This window comes from Dermatophagoides farinae, chromosome 1, assembly GCF_024713945.1.
Source record: "Dermatophagoides farinae isolate YC_2012a chromosome 1, ASM2471394v1, whole genome shotgun sequence".
Classification (NCBI taxonomy): Eukaryota; Metazoa; Arthropoda; class Arachnida; order Sarcoptiformes; family Pyroglyphidae; genus Dermatophagoides; species Dermatophagoides farinae.
This window is the reverse complement of record NC_134677.1, coordinates 2,671,285-2,692,156: the sequence shown is the minus strand read 5'-3', so window position 1 is coordinate 2,692,156 and position 20,872 is coordinate 2,671,285. Positions and strand designations below refer to the sequence as shown.

The 20,872-nt window shown below is 29.0% G+C and overlaps 1 protein-coding gene across 3 annotated transcripts in view; it reads right to left on the bottom strand.

Annotated features, from left to right (window-relative positions):
• The window catches only part of LOC124492725 (uncharacterized), a 64,968-nt gene extending 61,483 nt beyond the window's left edge, over positions 1 to 3,485 (bottom strand). Inside the window, exon 1 of one of the 3 annotated variants that reach the window (XM_075729748.1) lies at positions 3,099 to 3,485. The gene's annotated coding sequence lies outside the window, so the exon portion shown is untranslated. Of the gene's footprint in view, positions 1 to 2,521; positions 2,942 to 3,098 lie in introns of those variants that run through there. The other 2 variants (XM_075729749.1, XM_075729744.1) reach the window with 2 other exon arrangements.
• Positions 3,486 to 20,872: the final 17,387 nt, after the last annotated feature.

Here is a 20,872-nt window from a genome sequence, read left to right as displayed (position 1 = left end):
ATATAATCTGTTGTAAATCTCTTTTTCTTCAAATATACATAGACTTTATGATTGAAAAACATTAATGTCTCTTTTTTTTCACAGACCGATTCAATTGCATTTGGCACTTTTTTTCTGGAGCTCAATTTGATTTACGTATACGTCAAAACTAAAAAAAAAAAGAAAGAGAAAATTACCAAAATTCTCTTGAATATACTTGTGTATAAAAAATCAACAACGATTATTTCAATGGAAATAGAGTGAAGAATTTTTTTTGTTTTGTTTTTCATTGGGTGTTGTCTTGTATACAATAGAAAACAATATTATTATGTACCATATTACCAATCATCAATTATAGAATTAACATAAATCTTGATTGTGATTCATTTTCAAAAATCTTGAATTACACACATATTTATTATTAGAATATACATGAATAAATGAACAACAACAAAAAGAGAAAAGAGTTTAAACAAACCAAACAGCACCTGTAAAAAAAAGAAAAGAAAATTGCCTCTGATTTTTTTTCGGTTTTTCTTTTCACTTTACATTTTACAAAACGTAAATACAGGTGGATTGCATACCACACTGTGAGACAGATTTGAAGATTTTTTTTTTGAATTTAAATGCAAACAAAGCGCTATTGAATTTTTTTTTATGCAACAAAAAAAAGAGAGATTAAAAACTTGGACTTGTTTTTATTCTCTGGTTTGCACGCTATACCTGTCAATTGCAATTGGCCATTCAAATGATTGTGATGATGATGATGATGATTTGACCATAAAGAAATGATGCTTTGATTATTATATCGGTCAATACACATTGACAGATCCAATAATATAAAAGGTGATCATTTCGTGCATGAAACGAAAAATGATCAAAACTTGAACAAAAAAAAAAAAAAAATACTATGGCTACAATCAAAACCAAATCTAATGACATCTTTGGCCAGAAACATTTTTCATCGTATACAACAACTATGCAGCAACAACAATGGTTTTTCTATGTGTGTATGAAAATGATTTACATTTACGTATCATATAATTTTCTGATGATTTGATAAAAAAAAAAAAAAATTCAGTCCAATGAAAGGTTGGTACCAACGCACACACACATACTACTACTCTAGTCACATAAGGGCAAATGTCAAACCAATCGACATCCATATAGCGAGAAAGAATATAAATCAGGTATGATGTATGTTTTTTTTTGTTTTTCTGGACATGAAAAAAAACTTTCATTCTCAAACAAACACACACACACACAGACACAAACAAATATAAACAAAAAAATCCAAGTGGTGTTTTATTTAAACAACAAACAAAAAGTCAAACAAATAATCTTGAAATTAATGTTTTTTTTCTGGGATGTTCATATTTGCAATGGCAATAATTTTCCAAAGCAAAAAAAACTCTTCATCGTCATCATCATCATCGTCATCGTTAGCCTGAAATTATCAACATATCAAACAAATCAATCAATTCAACCAATTCAAACATAAAGCAAATGAAAACAAATCTTTTGGACCTAATCACATTCATGGACACATTGATGGACATTTAAACAGACACACAAACAGAGCGATGTTGTCGTTATTTTTATTTGATTTCGTTTTTTTTTGAAATTTCAAAATCAAGATATAAACTTGAAATGCACACACACACACACACACACACAGAGAGAGACACACATACACATAAAACACTTGGCCAAAGTATTTCATTCAAAATCATATCAATATGTTTTGATCAAATAATCATCATTCTGATCTGGATCTGAATCTTCTTATATGCTTGCTTGTTTGCTTGCTGTGCACTTCAAAGTGACAAGCATCAAACACAACAACAACAACAACAACAACAACAGTAATACAGTCGAATACAATTTATGATTATCATCATTATTATTGAATCGAATTTTGACTGAATTGAATTTTGTTTTTTTGAAACATTGAAAAAAAACAAGGCCACTTGTAATCAAGAATTGTATAAAATTATTGCCAAAACCTAAAACTATCCATATGAATGAATTGGGAAGAAAAATCAAAAATTTACAATCACCAATCAATCAATATGGATTAATTTCAAATTCAGGCAAACAACAGCAACAACAAAACAAAAAAATGTATTAATAGATTCAACAATGGGCGAAAAAAGGGTATGAAACTTTGCAATCGATATCATCATCATATCAAAAATCAATAATAATTATAATGATGATGATGATGATGATAATAATGAAGATGTTTGCGAAAATGAAAAAAAAACTAAACAAAAATGAATCAATCAGAACGAAAACATTTTCGATAATCAACGCTTTCAAACATTATTTTAGTACATTTTCTTAGTTTTCTATCGATGATTAATCAATCAATGAAGATGCGAAATAAAATAACAACCTGTAATTATTTTTTTTTCACTAGATATCTAGATGTTGTCAGAAAACTTTTTTCTTTCTTCTTTTTCTTCAATCTGCCCTTTTCTAAATTCTGATATATCAAGTTGACAAACACACATACGCACACACACACGCCTCACTTTACCTTATCCAAATGAATGATGGTTGATGATGATGTTGAGAAACAAAACGAAAAAAAAAAATTCAAAAACAAATCTAAATGTCAGTGGAAAGATTTCTACACTCAAAGAATTTCTTTCCAAAAAATCGTGACAGTAAGATTTTTTAAATTTAGTTTAAAGCACACACACACACACACACAAAGATACACAAATTATATGCAAACTAGATTTTAACAGAATGAACTTGGTGTTTGTTTGATGATGAGAAAAAAGATAAGAAAATCTAGGTAACACACGAGAAGAAGAACCTTGAAGATCAAATTTGCGCGGGTAATTTACATAATTCATATGGTATGATCAATCATTTAGTATCTTGACGACGACGACGACGACGACGACGACAAAGAATTTCGAAAATCAAGAGAAAACAAAAACAAATCGACCTAGTTATTATGATGATAATTGGTAATTTCAGATGCAAAAAATAATAAAAACACACACACAAATGATTAAAATTTAAAATTGTCGAGACTGAATTTTTGGGAAAATCTTTTCCTTTGCTGATTTTTTTTTGGTGATGATCAAAAACAGAATTCTTACCATTAACAATGTAGTTGTTGTTGTTATTGTTGTTGTAACCACCACTACTGCTTAATTATGATGAAAATTCATGAAGATATTTCACAATACACACACACACTGAAGAATTTCTTTGAAAATTCTTGACAATTCTGAAGTTTTAAATTCAGCAATGATTTCAAACAACAACAATGTCAATCAATGAGGGGATACCGTTGAAAGTTTTTGATTACAAACGAATGAGAACGGTGAAAAAAAAAATTAAGAATCGATATCATTATCATTCTTGTTTTCAGTTGAACGTTCAATGAAATGAATTACGATGAACATAACAAGAAACATGCACACATTCAACAAAAATCAAGATCCTAACCAACATGTATGATAGCCAAACACTGACTGAACGGCGAAGAAGAAAAAACGTGGTTGAATCGAATTTAGTGTGTGTGTGGGATACAAACTTGAATGAATATCCTCGAATGTGAAGATTTTTTGTGCAAGTCTGTGTATTATAAGCTAGCAGCATAAACGAATGTGAAGGCCGTAACATTGTATCCAAAACATTCACAATTGTGAAACCTGTGTGTGTGTATGTGTTTCTTTGCTATACCAATGGAGAAAAAAAAAATTTTTAGTCCGGAATTTTAAATTTTTTCTTTCCATTGCCTCACAATGATGGAAATACGCCTGCAGACGATTACGTAATTTATGCATTTTCGTTATGTTATTTTTGTGTAATCATTTTTCATTGATCCAAATTGTGAATCCGGTCTTTTTTTTCTAGACAGAAGAATTTCTCAATTTTCTCCATTAAGAATCAACCGTATACAAACGTTTATTTATGTGAAAAAAATGACCCGTCGTTTTGATAAGAATATAAGAATTTTGTGAATTGTATCAAAGAATATATAACACAAACTCGACAATCACAAACACACATATGGTTATACTGGTTGTGTATCAGCTGGTGGTCATCATTCATCACTCAAACACCATCATCATCAATAAAGAATATCAGAGGACAAAGGACGACGACCTATCAACTAAACGAACGAATCGCTATTCCTTATATTCCAAACAAACAAAACGAAACAATCTGAATCCGAAATGTTGAATGGAACGAAAGAAAAGAATTTGTTTTGTTTGTTAGAAGTATGATAATTTTGTTGTTGTTGTTGTTGTTGTTGTTGTTACCATTCCCGTTTGATTTGATGATTTGATTTTCTATTTGTGGAAGCATCGATATCGAAATCAAACTTGCATGAAATTAGCAATTTCACACCAGAATCAAACACACTAACACACACACACACACCAGCCGGTTATTTGAATGTTGAAGCGCAACGAAGTTCAGTATTGCAAATGACAGATTCATAGTTTAGAAGGAAAAAAAAGAAATTCTTTTTTTTCTTCTCTTCCATTCTTTTGGATCGATCCATCTATCTATAGATTTTTTTTAGATCGTAAAGATAGTTTTGAATCCCGTTGGTTTATGCATGCACACACACACACACACACTTAGACAAATGTTGCCAACCGTCATAAGTTTATTCTATCCGAATATAAATCCAACACCATCATCATTGAATCGAATTGACTATGAAGATGTTGTCGTTGTTTTTTAACGCCAAATGAATTTTTCTCCACACTCTCTGTGTTTAGTTGTTTAGATTATATTCATTCAAACAAAACAAACTGAATTAAACTAAACTATGTTATGTCTATGCTGTCTTGGAGATCCATTTTCATGCAATTCATTTTTATTGAGTGTAAACTTTTAGTTATTTTAGTAAAAGAGATGTTCTATTTGTTTATTTGTTTGTTTGTTTGTTTGTTGTTCATTAGTTTGTTCGTGTCGATGCATATAAACACAAACATACATACACACACACACCAAATTTGATCTTAAGGACTTGTTTTATAATACAAACAAACAAATAGAAAAAAAAATCCCGAAAAAAAATGCTAGGCAAAGGTCAATAAGATTGGAAAATGGTATGGTTTCGGGTCATAGGGACAAATGATGATGATGATGATGATGGTCAGGTTACATATCGGTTATTTTCATCGTCATCGTCATCAACATCATCATGTAGACTAAATATAAATAAAGTTCTTCAGACCCGAACATTTTAACACGGTTAGTTTACAAACATAACAAAAACATTCACATAAGATCTCCATAAGGCATAAGAAATTCTTGATAGCCAAGTCAGTAAACTTTTGGTACGAAGAATATAAATCACAATATATACCATATATACAGAAATGAATCACCATCCTACACATACACACACACACACACACACAAGTCAGCAAACATTTTTTCTGTTTTGTTTTCTGAAGAAAAATATTTTTGCCAACCACATAGAATGGTCAGAACATGACATGGCTAAAAATTATGACAAGATAGATTGCCATTCAATGGCTACTTTTTTTTCTCTGATGAAACATTCTCCGAAAATAAATTGTAATATTCATCATAATGATTACGGTCAATTTCGTTGTTTGGATGAGACATTCAAACAAAATCATTATTTTAGATAATGAATATTCATTGAAATGAAAATGAAAAATCGAGGAAATTTTTGAAATTGAACCTAGAATAAATGTTGATTTGACCCATCACAAAAATCAAATTGGATTTGTTCGATTTGTGTGTCATGTCAATAATGATTTCTTTTTTTTTCTTTCTCCATTGATGATTCAAATGATATTTCAATGTGGTTTTACACTGACTGGTAGTGATGTGATTTTTTTCATCCTCTACCTATGGAACCCTGCTGTTGTCCTTTTTTTTCTTTGTTTGAATGTATGGATATCGACCGTTTATAATGGATGTTTAACGGCTGCTATGATTGTTATGCTGCTGATGAAGAAGCTATTGCTTATGGTTATTTCATCATTGTCCAAAATCTAAAATGTGACCTACCCATTCGTTTGTATCAACAACAACAACAACAACAACTAATAACAAAATTCAAGTCTGTCTGTGTGATAAGATCCGTGATTGTCGTTCATTCCAAGTTATATTGAATGGAATGTGTCGAAACTATCACTAAACGAACAGTAAACGAAACGAAAACAAATGAAAAGAAACAGAAAAAATTGTGACCAGAAAAATGAAGGACAAACACACACACATACGCACACACAAACACACACATATGGTGCACCTAGGCCAGAAAAAAAGAAAAAGAAAAAACCAAGACTACCTGCCGATAATGTGAAAAGTAATTTAAACTTTTTTTTCTTATGTGCCAAAATAATTTTTTCATTCATTTCATCTCATTCTAATTTTAATGTCTGTATGTTCAATGTCCCTGTTTTTATTTGGGTTCCTCTGTGTGTAGTGAAATTTTGACGATTTTTTACTTCTTTTTTTTATTGGCTTGCGGCATCTAAGAAGAACAAAAAAAAAAGTTTCCTTAACCAAAAAGATCGTCAACAAGAAACGTGGTCCTACGGACACGTCAACCACATCGTATATAATGATGATTGCCTGATAGACACACACAGTGAGAGAGAAGCCAAATCGATATCATCATAAATGATAACCAGATAGCGGCCTAGGAAAAAAAGACAAGACAATAACTAGGTATAGCAGAGAGGGACCTACTAGTGTTTTTTTTTGTTCTTTCAACCATCTTTCAGATACACAAAGACATCCACCAATTTCAAGCCATCTGCGTGTTATGTTCATAATAATCATGTTGATGATTGGAACAACAAAAAATGATTTGATGTTATATCATTGTGAACATAATAAGTAAAAAAAGGTCGTTCTCATTCAATGAAATGAAAAAATAAATCTCACATTCATTCATTCATTCATTCATTTTTTTGGTGACATCTTCAGCTTTTATAACCATAAGAAAATGATTGGTTTGATGGATTTTGGTTTTGGTTCGTTTGTTCGCAATCATTGATGATCAATGTATTTCATTATGGTTCAATGATAATGACCAAACGGACAGTAGCTAGTATTTTGTTTGTTGTCTTATTTTTGTTTTGAAATGAAAATTGAGCACAACAACAACGACGACCAGTTGCATATGAACGAAATTGATCGATTTGATTGATTGATTGAACTTGATTTTGATCTTGGCCATTCGTACATGAATTCGGAATTTGAGTAGAGAAAATAATATAACATTTTTGACTTTCAAATTCTCATTATTATCATCAATTCAAAAAAAATTGTTGTCATTAGGGCAACAACAAAAAAAATGAAAATTTCATCAAAAAAAAAAATTTATTTTATTTCACTCAATTTTTTAAACAAATTGAAAATGAGAAGATTGCGTGTCATTTATAAGAGAAAAAAATTCCAATATTCTTCTTCGATGACCAATTCATATGAAACAAAAAAAAAAACACACACACATACACACGGACACAACAACAACAATTCTATCGATTGAATGGTCAATTCGTCGAAAAAAAACGATTATCATCACGAATATTATTCATTCATCGAATATTTTCAACAACAAAAAAACATGAATGAATAAAAAAAAAACACTGAGATTACCTATATCTATAATCAACAATAAGACTTATTAACTTTCCATTTTCATCATCATAATCATTTCTTACATGATAATAAACTAGAAAAAAAACAGGATTTTCAAATAATAAAAGCAAACTGTATGTCAATCTGTATGATCTGTAGACGACAAGGTCATATTGTTGAACAATATAATGATGATGATGATAATAATGTCCCTATCCTGTCAAACTGAAATCATACACGTGACATTGGTACACACACACACACACCAAAAAAAATTAAATATTCGAATCTCCAATATATCTGGATATTTGTTGATAATAAGCATGGATAGATTTTATTTTTTTTTACACATATTAAATAGATAACTACTGTCAAACAATTGTTGTTGTTGTTGTTGTATGTGTGTGTGTGTATACATCATCTGCTCATCAACTACTATGGATTGTAAATTTGACAACCGGAACGGTAATCAATCAAATTATAATCAGGACTTTCATTTAGATCCAGATAATCGGTTCAAATGAAAATCAAAACATGTGAATAGCTACTGTGTGTGTGTGAGTGTGTGACAGCAGCCGTTAAACTTTTTCTTTCATTTGAAATATCGGATTTTCAATTCAATTTAAATCAATTCTAATCAAATGAATAAGTATTATGATGATGATGATGATGATGAACAAAAGGGGTTTTTTTCCTATTAATATTATCAGTTGTTATTAAATTTAATTTAATTAACTCTTTCATATTCTTTGTTGTCTGTAATTGTGTTTTGGATACAATTGGCCATTGGTAAAAAAAAATGGTCAACTAGATTGAATGTAATCGATTAAAATGGATCGACCAACTACTGTGTGTGCATGTGTGTATTTGATATCAGGCCATGCACACGATTGATTTCAATGAATGAAAATTGAATCCAATTGAACAAAAATAAAAAGGATTTTAGGATCACTTGAAAAATGAAAAGGAAATGGATAAATGAAATGAATGAATATATGTTGTGTGTGTGTGTGTGTGTGTTTGGAACAACATTGTCTCAATCAATTTTGTCCATTCTATAAGCCGGCTCTATTCATTGATTTGTTCATTTATTATACATCAATAGTTAGTGAATGGCAATTGTTTTCGATTAACAATGATGTTGATGATGATGATGATGATAAAATCTCTAGATTCAATTAAAAATAACTCGAACCTGATTTCTACGGAATAATTGGATACGATTATTCAAAGATTATTTCCATGGAACAATCCGATCTCGGATCTAGAATCAAAGATTAGAAAAGAATCAAAGTTATTTTTGATTTTGGCCATATCGTTTTTTTTCGTTTATTGATTGAAATCAATTTATTCTCATGGAGAAATCCCTAGATCAGATGAAAAAAAGAAAATTCAAACAGAATGGAAAAATATCCTGATTTTAATTTTTTAGTAAATTATTGAAACCTATTGGCAAATTGATTTTAAAATTCAATCATCATTTTCATTATTGTTCTCAACGAGACTTACACTCTTTTAATTTGATTGTGAACATACGTCAAAAATGATTGGCCAATATATGATGGTGGTCGTAGCGTTGATGATGATGATGATGATTGGCAAACCGGCTGTCGTATTTCATGTAATATGTCATGTTATGTCATATATATCGTATCCGTAACAAGCACTACTAACCTAATTTTTATTATTATTATTTTTATTTTCATTCATGTATCTCAACTTTAATAATAATGAAAAAAAAAAATTTTATTTTCATCATCTGGCTATTTACTTTGAATGATTCATAAAATGATGATGATGATGATGATGACAGGATCAAAATCCATGTTCCATATACCATACCATTATTATTATTGCTAATATTATCAACGATAGAAGGATAACAAAAAAAAATTTGTATTCATTCATTCGGATTGACGTTAATTGATTTGATCCAAAAAAAAAAAAAAAATGAACAACAATTTTTCATAGACAAACAGGATCAACATCATCATTATAGTGTAATAGTCAATCGAAAAAAAAATCAGCTTTGAAATTCAATCAAGTTTTTGTGGCCAGTATTATCATCATCATCATCATCATCAAAAAAGCAAGTTGTGTATAATAACCTAACCTGTAATGACATTTAATCCAAACACCTTTGTGTTTAATCGATAAGAATTGACCACCACCATTACCAACAACAACAAAGGAATAAATATTCTTTCAAAGTCATTTCTCACAGCTAATCTATCATTCATTAGTAGTAGGAAATAAAATGTGAATGTGAACAAAGGGGTGGTGCAAGGAAAAAAAACATTATCCATTTAGTGTGGCACCATTTACACAATTATTGTTATTATCATCATCATCATCATCATCATGAATGGTAAAGGGCCAATTAATCTTAATTTATTATTATGGATCGCATATGGTTATGGCTTGTTGTCGTTGTTGTTGTTGTTGTTGTTGATGATGAAGAATATATATAGAGAGAGAAAGAAGATGAAAACAACCAAAACAATATATATAGAGAAAGGCTATTAAGTATATTAATTAAAACTAATAGGTATATGTAGCAAGAAGAATAGTAGTAAAAAAAAAATACCATTTCCATTGTGGTATGCTGTTTGCTGGAAACTTGTATTTACAAAATATAATAATAATCCATAAAATATATGTGTGTATGTGTGTGTTATTACAATGTTTCAAATTTAAATAATTGATGTCATCCATTTTTTTTTGTTTTTGGCATTGGTATGCATTGGTTCAGCTGAAAAAGTGTGGTTGGGTTAACGCAGGATTGAAGGGGCAAAGTATTAGTTGATTTAACCAATTTATTATAAGAATGGAATGAGAAAAAAAAATTGGCCAAACTACTTTATACCTAGTGTATGTATGTATGTATTTTATGTTAATTAATGAATGAATAATTTAACTCTTGACGACTTTTTTTCCATTTTCTTCTGTTGTTTTAGTTTCAATGAATTCTTTTCAAAAGCAAAAAAAAAAATGAATATAATGTAATAATAAAATGGGAAAAAAAAGACAAAAGCTTAGCTTGGCGTTCCTTCCGGCGTCCATTGTCAAAGATTTTTTTTTGTTGAATAGAATGATGACAATAATGACACTTTTTTTGTTTCGTTTTGTTTCAAGCACTCATTTCCGTTCATAATACAAGTGATGAGTGATTTGATTCAATCTGAATTGATTTTGTAATTTACAACTTATGATGAAATAATTTTTTTTTTTTAGTTAACCGATTTGTTGATGACAAATGAACCAATTTAAAAAAAAATATTCCACCAATTACAAGCATGAATGAATCATCAACAACATCATTGCCGTCGTCGTTTTTGTTTTCATCTGAAAATTTGGTTTTTTAGAAAAAATTTAAATTTCCTTTTTTTCAACAATATATCCCCCACCATCATTGTTCATTGTGACACTTTTTTCTGGTCACATACGTCAAACTTGATTTTCTGATCAAAATCTTTTATTATTATTATTATTCATAGATTTTTCCTATTCGCAATGTCAAATGTGAACCAAAAAAGGAATCGATGATGATCAATATCGGTAAACTTTGACGATATAGCCAAAACAAAACAAAAGTATATATGAGTGTGGCGGGGCTTAAACAATAAAAAAAAACTTTTTACCATAAATTTTGTATTATTTTTTTGTTGGATCCATTGTTACCACTAAATGGTGATGGCCGTAAAATGCCAAATGGAATGGCCATCGAAAAAAAAAGATTTTTGTTCATTGCTTTGAATAAATGAATGAATGTTTTTGAATTCAACAACAACAACAACAACAACGCAGCAAAACAGAACGAATGCAATTATTGTTTTCATTTGGCCAAATACGTAAAAATGTAATATTTAACACCAATAATTCTATGGTTGAACCAACAAACAAAACAAAAAAAATTTCCATTTATACTACTGTCTGAGAACAAAAGATCCAATGGCTTGGTCTGGCTCTTTCTCTCTCTCTCTCTTGAAAATCTAGTCTACCGTTACCAATTTTATGTCTTTTTTTTCTCCTGGACCGGGCCCATAGAGATCCATTTACCTATTTTTGTTGCTGTAGTTGGGTATTTATTTACGAGTCTAGCCATCATTTGTGTTTCATTTTAACTGTCGATAGATTGACTGAATTGTATAGTATTGTTTTGATTACAGTTCAAATCTCGTTGGTTTTTTTTTACCAATTCATAATCAAACAGGCATTGATTATGACGATAGACTCGAGTTAATCATTAAAATTATCAATAGCTCAAACCAATTTTAAAATGAAATCATTTGTTTCCTCATTCCAATTCAAAACCATACGAATTGAAAAATTTAAAAAAGAAGAAAATGAAAACAATTTGTTATCATTATCGGTAATTAGTACGGCAAAACAGAAAAAAACAGCAGAGACAATTGAAAAAACTGAAAACTCTTTCAACTGATTATATGATCGAACAAAAAAAACGAACTCAACATTGTGTATGAAGATTAAAAGAAAAGAAAAAACCCATTATAAATAATTATCTCAATATACATATTGGGACCATATGGACAAATTATACCAAATAACAAAATGAGGAAAATAACGAATCCAACGACGACGACGACAAGACCAGACTAGATTTTGAAACTAAATGTTCATCATCATCGTTTTTGTTATTATTCTAATGAGAGGAGAAACGGAAAAAAAATTTAACAATAATTATTCGATAGGAAATATAATGATTATCTTGGCTTGATGTAAATTTTTTTTTTCTTTTACCATCGACAAATTATTGCCATTGTTATCATCATCATAATAATCATGTCATTTTCTATCTGTGCGTGTGTGTTTGTGTGTGTGTTCGCACCAAATTAATAACAAGTTTGATAATATACTCTGAAAATATGGAATCCAGAAATGCATTTGATAATGAATGAAAAGAATGTACCTGGAGGGCATCATCACCAAGACTTGATCAGAAACTGTTTTAGAAAAAAAAATAATGTTTACAATGTTTCAACAACAATGGAAATTAAAATAATTACCAGAAAAAAAACCAATATGTATTTGCTATCAATTTTTCTAAACACAAAAAAATGGAATATAGTTGAATTTTCAATGGAAAATATTGAAAACTTTTTTTGTTATTTTTCAAAAAATGTTTTTCAGCTGATATGAAAAAAATTCAGCGCCATCTATTTGATGGAATGGTTAAAAAATGAAATTTTTGTTTTGGCATCGATGACAACAACAACAAAAATCCATTGTCATTTGTGAATCGATTTGTTTCCATGTTTAGTCTTGTCTCATTATGTCGATCGAACAATGAAACAAGGAAATATTATCGTGAACAAAGAAAAAACAAATTCAATCTTTAAAATGGAACAAACATATCATTCATTCATTCAAAAAAAAAAAAAAAAATTCCAAATAAGTTTAATGTGGCCTGAGATAATCATTTTCGATTTTGAAGATTTAAATTTCAAACAATTTTTAAGCCATTTTCATATGATCATCATATATGATCATCGAATGGGTGGGTGGGTGAAATGTTTTTGTATAACCATTATAATGATCACAAATGATTGTCATCCATTTTTCAAAAATCTTAAGGTCATTTATTTGAAATGAACGAAAATGTGTTCTTATTATAAACCAAATCAATATCCTCATTTAGAGATGATGAAAATCACCATAATAATATTACAATGATGATTAATACTCATCTTTACTTTTTGGACATAGTATTGGTGGGTGATGATTGAAGATAAATCATTGGAAATTCTTTGGAACGCAAGCGCTACAGATTTATTTGACGAATAGTAGTAGTAATCATGATTTTTTTTCAAGCCACAAAATTGAATTTTAAAGTAAAAATAAAAATATTCGAAAACATGGTGAAAAAAACCCGCCTGATTTTGTTTTTTTTTCTTTTTTATATACAAAGAAAAGAAAAATTCAATTACAATATAGAAAAAAAACCAAGAACCAAAAACAACGAATGAATAATCTTGACGAATATATAAATAAGATGATGATGATGATGGTGCCCGGATGATGATCAGATTTTTTTTCTTTTTAGATTATTTTTTCTTTCTTTCGGGCAAGATTTATTTATATTTTTAAAATCAATCCTCGTGTATATGTTTGTTTCTGTTGTGTTGGACAATCTTTGAATGAATAAAATTAAATTTATGAAAAGGGAATATTTAATAATGGCAAAGCAATAATAAATGGGACCAAATGCGAATATTTAGATGATATTCTTATGTCATTGACTTTGTTATGCTGACATTTTATTTTTTCAGGGATTTTTTTCCATACAATTTTGGTATATATAAATCTTGTTATCTTTAATTCTTGTTCATGCTAAACAAAGAAATAAATATATTATTCATCAATGATGATGGCGTATATTTATTTTCTTTTCCCTTTTTTTTCTTCTATATCACATTTGCTTCATTATCATCAAATCATTATTATAGCCTCAATGATGCCCATAGTATTAGTAGTAGTAGTAGTAGTATAATTCTAATAATTTACTATGAAAACTACCATCATCATGACAATGATATTGAAGTTTGAATGTCCTGCACGTTTTCATCGTTGTCGTCGTAGATGGATTCTGGATTTTGTTTTCGGTTCCAAATACAAATGACGCCCGTTGAAATTGCTCGTATGTGTGTGTGTGGTGTGCTGGTATCTTAATATATAATGGGTATTACTAAATATCATCATTTACGTCCATTTTGTTGGCCAAATATATGTTTTCATTCATTCATTCATTCATTCATTCATTGATGGCAATGTTGTTAAAATCTCTCTTTTCCCTATTAAATAAATCAAATAATTAATGCCGATCACGACGATGGCCACCATATATTCCTATTTTTATGAGTTCCATCATCAGTACGTTTTCCTGGTTGAAAGTTGTTTAGGAGTAATTTCAGAATAAAAAAAAACCATACTCCATTCATCCATTGGCTGGTTATCATCAGTTAGCATAAATTGTTGGGACAATCTAGTTCATCAAGTTTGGAATTTATACCATTTTTATTATACAAAATTATCCACACACACACATATATATGAGGAAAATACGCGTTCGTTTTATATATTATTATTAACTTTAAACAACAACATTCAAATGAAAGACAATTAAAACTAAACATAAAATAAAATAAAAAAAATGAATGAAGGATCTTTTTATCAATAGATATGTGAATGAATTTTTTTTTTTGTTTCACATTCTTTCCATAATATATTAACGAGTTTCATTTAATTTTGATCTACTCTTTTTTTTGTTGTTAATGTATGGTGAACGAATTGGTTAACATATATATAATCGATAGTGCCAAAAATGTACCACATGATCAATGATTGATTTTTTTTTTTTTGGTTCAGAACAGAACAGATGATAATGATAATGATGACGATGAAAAAAAGACTTGTAAAAAAAATCTTCAATTTTCACAATAATTAAAAACACTTGACAATGTCATTTTTTTCGATTGAAAATTGTCCATTTTAACTGTAAATGTGTTGTATTTGACACACTCACACTAACACACACACACACATATTGACACAATCTGAAGATGGAAAAATTCTACTCAACATTCTTATAATTCAATTTCAAATGCTTGAATACGATTATTAAATAAATTAAATTTTTTTCTTCTTCCAGATTGCCACTTTGTCGATTCTCTAAAAAGTACAACGTTTTTTTCTCTTGTCGCCTTTTTTTGGAATCGTCCGAACAATTATTTACTCTATCAATAATGATGATGATGGAAATCAAAGATTCTTGTCACAAAAGAAAATTGTAAAAAAAACTTTGTATGTTCCAATGTACCCAAAAAGAGTAAATCGTCTTCATCGTTTGAGTTTGTCAGTTGTGAATGAGAAACTTTTTTTTTTTTGTTCGTTTCATTTCATTTCTGGGGAATTAAATTAGATTTCAAGTTTCTTTGCTGAAATGAAACAAAAATGTTTCATTGCAAATTCCAGATAGAATGGTCAAAGTTGATGTTTTCATTTAATGTCAATTAAACACATTGTGATAAAACATTGTACACAATGATCAAATTCGAACAGCAACAACAACAACAACAACAACAACAACAATAAGTTGTACATTTTATACACTGATTTTTGTCCAGTCACATTTTATCATTTATTTTTACAATTCTTGGAACATAAACATTGTATCAGTATCAGTTGACAATTGATCTTTTTTTTTCTTTAGATTGTTTACTGAATTCAAAACTAGCTTCAATTCTTTTTTTTTGGATATGGATAGTAAATCCTTTTTCCTATTGTCAATATCGTTATCATTGTATTCTCTGTCTCTAGCTTTCTTTCACTAAATGTCCAAACAAGTATTCGCTATGAATTCTTAATTTTCATGACATTTGTTTCATGAGATCTTTTTTTTTCTCTCTGCTTTTTTGGTTTATTTGAGAAAAAGTTATTGTGTCATTTAATGATGTATACAGGAAAAAAAGGTTCATATGTGTATATCTTTACGCTAAGTAAATGTTTGACTCGAACATTTTCATTACATTGTGATTCTGAATCTCAAACATTGTTTTTTTTCTGGAATTGAACTAACAAACAACATCAATGTACTGGAAAAAAAGTAGAAAGCAAAAAAAAAAAACACAATTGATAAGTATTTGTTAAATTAATTATCATAAATCTTTTTCAACCGGAAATTGACAAGCTTAATTTTTTTCCAGCATTTTTTTTTTTGGGTGGATCAATTTGTTGTTTTTAAATATGGTCGCTCCCAACATAATCATCATGATGATGATATTGATTGATTGTTCGATTGTTTTGAGGCAGAAAAAAAACTCAAATTAAACTTAATGACAAACATCATATATATAAATGATAAATTATGAAACAAATATTTTATGAATCATCATCATCAACATCATCACCACAATAACGAAAGACAAAACAAAACATCTTTTTTTCACACACAAATAAAAACAATTGGAAAAAAAATCAGTTATTGGACACCTGCAGATCATTGTGGATGATGATGATGATGATCACCGGTTATCAAATGATGGGGAATCATAATCGATCAATCACTGCGATGTTTGTGGAGGCGCGCCAAGAAAATATTTTCAATTTTTTTTCAATTTTACAACAATCCAGATTTTATTTCATTCACTTCTTTTTTAATGGGATTTAAAAAAGTATTCGAATCGAATGTGTAAAATCGAAAAATTTTTAGCTGATTACAAATTATCATTAATTTTCTACAAATTCTATGTCTTGATTTACAATCTTGATGAAATTATTGTTCAACATATACAAACAAACAAACACCGACAAAACTAAAAAAAAATGACAAACAAACAAACAAACAAAACATATAGACACGATGGCGACGACAAGAAGCTCGAATTCCATTGTAGGAATTCGAAACATCATAGTTTTTTCTCTATTTCGTTGAAAGTGAATGAAAAGAAAATGAATAAAAAATTCACACATGTTAACCAACCAAATAATGTTTGATTCAATGTGTTGTTTGCACATAGAACACATTTATAAATCGACAAAGCAACAAATTTAAACGATCAGCAATAATAATAACAACAACAATAACAAAATGCATACATTAAATTATATGGGGACCAAATTTATGAGCAAACCACGGCCCAAACCGATGATGATGCTGATCAACATCATCATCATCAACATCATATCAGCAGGCAGTAACGACAACGAAAAAAAAAGAAAACAAAAACAAACAAAATAACCAAAAAAAAAAATGATGATGGTCACAGAAAATGTTTGCAAAATTCCATATAAAACATCCATTATATGCATAAAAGAAACCAAAAAAAAAAAAAAAAAATCACATAACTACAAATCACGATTGAATTGGACAAAATGTTTTTTTTGTTGACTAATCGAATGAATCTATGGATGATAATTTTAAGAAAATGAATATAACTACTTGTGAGATGTTTGCATGTTACAAGATTTATATTCACAGCCAACGGCAATGTCCGAATCATCATCATCATCATCATTGATCACCAATTCAAATGACCAGAACAAGAAAAAGTTTCTCATCATAAAAAAGATTAATGTTTTATAAATTGAATAAATGAATGAATGAAAATTTCGAGATTTGATTGATGTGTAATAGAATAAATTGGATGAGAATGTAAACAGAATGAAGAATAATGGTTGTTATAATTATTTTATAACCTTAAAGCACTGATCATTACTTATGATAATAACAATAATGTGAAAATCATCATCTTTGTTAACAGATTCACAATTCTCACCCTTCAATTTTACAACAACAACAACTATGTTGAACCTCTTTGATTGTTTTTTTGACGATGACAATAAATTATCATCAAAGGTGACAACAACAACAACAACAACAACAATCACATAAATGACAATAGATATGAACAGATTCCGGTCATGGTAATTATGTTATAGTGGAAAAAGAATTGAAATTCTCATTCTCATCATTGTAATTTTCGGTTTATGAGAACTGTAATGAATTTTTTTTTTTTGGTCAGTTTTTTATTCTGAGAATTGCCTTGCATGATGAGAAAATTGAATAAAAAAACACACACATGTAGGTCTTTTCATATGGAAAATTGTCAAGATTTAAGATTGATTAAAATGGATTTTCTATCTCTCTTTCTCTCATTATTGTAGCATTTTTTGTTAGTCGTAAAATATGACACACACACGCCCGATTTTCTAAATATGTGAATGGAAAAAGATGATTTTTTTTTACTCTATTCATCAAGATAACTGAATCAATTTCCGTTTTTCAATCTGTCAATTTTTTCTGATTCCTAGTTTATTTTTGTGGTTTTTTTTGCAGAAATAATAATCAACATGGTCTTAACCATAGTGATTGGATGGTGACAAACTGGCAGGACTGGAAAAAAAAGATGAAAAACCATGTATACGTGAATGAATATTTTCCTAGCCTTTTATCATAACCAAAAAAAAAAGTTTTTATCACCAATATAATAATTCAATGTTTGATTATTGTTCAATGGAATAAAACACACACACACACACACACAGGAAATAACAAACGTCAACAATTGACCAAAATATACAAAAAAAAACTGATAGACAAATCCCGTGTGTGTGTGTGTGTGATCGAAAATAAGCTAGGCTATTTTATCCGATCATCATCATCATCATGTATGACAGAATAAAAACGGTTAAAACCGATTTTCAAATTGATGAATTCTGTGTGTTATATTGAAATCCCCAATGGAGCAGTTAAGGTTAAGTCGTGCGAGTCCAAAATGATTTTATTTCCATGAACAACAACAACAATGTGTGTGTGTGTTCAATGAACACCGGTTAGAAAAGTTTGATGAACAAATGTTTGACCAATAAAAAAAAATTCGTATTACAAGAATCGGGCCTCCACCCGTCCGTGTATGTGTGTGTGTGTGTGTTTGAAATTATCAATGAATCTCGTAAATCCGGAATCGATATATAAAAAACTAAACCGAGTGAAAAAATTTATTATTACCGTTTTGAACCCCATTCTATGTTTTTTTTCAGACAATACATACATATCTATCTATAGATCTATGTATCGAGGGCAAACATTTTTTTTCCTGATATCATCATCTCTCGGGTACTGTTTCTTTTTTTCTGGATTAGATCCAATATAGCCACAACACCAACAACAAAAAATGTAATAATAAAATCAAATTAAAATGATTCACTCGATATTTTTAGCTGTTTGTTTTTTATTTCTAGGTTTCTGAATCTATAGATTCTAAGTCGACATGGATCGTCCCGTAATAATAATAATAATAAGTCGAAATGGCCGGGAAAATGTTTCCGATTTAAATTCTATGATGATGATTCAAATATTTGAAGCTAAAGTCAGTTAGAATGATGTTTGATGTGTGTGTGCGTGAATGATCAACGAAGCAGAAATAACTTTATTTTTTTTATTTTTTTTTTGAAAATAAACCTAAATATATGATGGTGCAGAAATTTTTTGGACCATGTATATATTACTGTGTTGACGATGTTGTTGAATTTTAAATTTTTTTAAATGAAAAAAAAATCTTAGAAATGGCCAAAGATTCTGTGGGCAAAAAAAAACAAGAGTGTGAAAAAATGTAATAATGATTACACAAGCGAAATGAAAAAAAAACTGAATCTACACTGATTATATACCACCAATGGTGAATACAATACAAACAATGAGTATTAGAATCCAGCCATAGTCATTGCAATTGTTGAACAAAAAAAAACACACACACTTTCGACACTATTTCATGATGGACCCAGAAGAAAAATAAAAAAAATGGAATAAATTATGGGAAACAAACACAGACTGATACACATAGAGAATGACTATAGAATCCAATGGCAACACACACAAATATATAAAGACAATAATGTTTGTATGTGTATGAGAGAATAACTAGAATTTTTTTTTCAAATTAAAATTGTAAATTCTTGTTGTCCAACAACGATGATGATGATGATGACGAAGATGATAACGAATGGATGTATTTGAGTTGCCCTGGTTTTATTTTTTTACTTTTGTTACCAAACTATTTTCTTGTTGACATTGTAACAAGCGAAATAGAATTTTTGTTCCTGAAATCCTAACACAAAACTTTTTTTTTCTTTTCCATTCATTTATTCATTCTATGTATATACAATAATATTCTTCTTGTTACTTTTTTAGCGACAAAATGCAAAGAAAGAAAGTAAAAAAAAATTTGTTTGTCTAGGCTTTTTTTTTCATTGTGTAATTCACGAGAAACTTTTCTTTTAAAAAACATTTTCAAAGATCATGTCGTAGAGGACAATGTTTAACTGACTTTTTAGAATATTTCACAGAATATTTCAAGGTTGTTATTTTTTTGTTTACTAGAAAAATTTCCATTACTTTTCAATTGAAGTAGATTTAAAATTGTTGTATTTTTTACTTTTCATCATTATTATTTTTTTGAAATTCTTGAATTTTTTTTTCTGCATCTCAAACACTGTTTTAAAATAGAAAATTTGTCACATATGTGTGTTTATGTTGAACATATTTTCACTATCATCAATCGAACTTTACAATCTTCAGAATTGGCATCGAAAATACTGACAAAATATCGATTTCTATTTGGTTTTCTATGTGTTTCCTAATGAATCTCTGTAAAATCATTTGTCATCTAGAATAGTATTATGTTACACGAAAAAAAACTATTCCAAAATGATGATGATGATGATGATGACGCTAACGATGATGAAAAATCAGCCAACCATA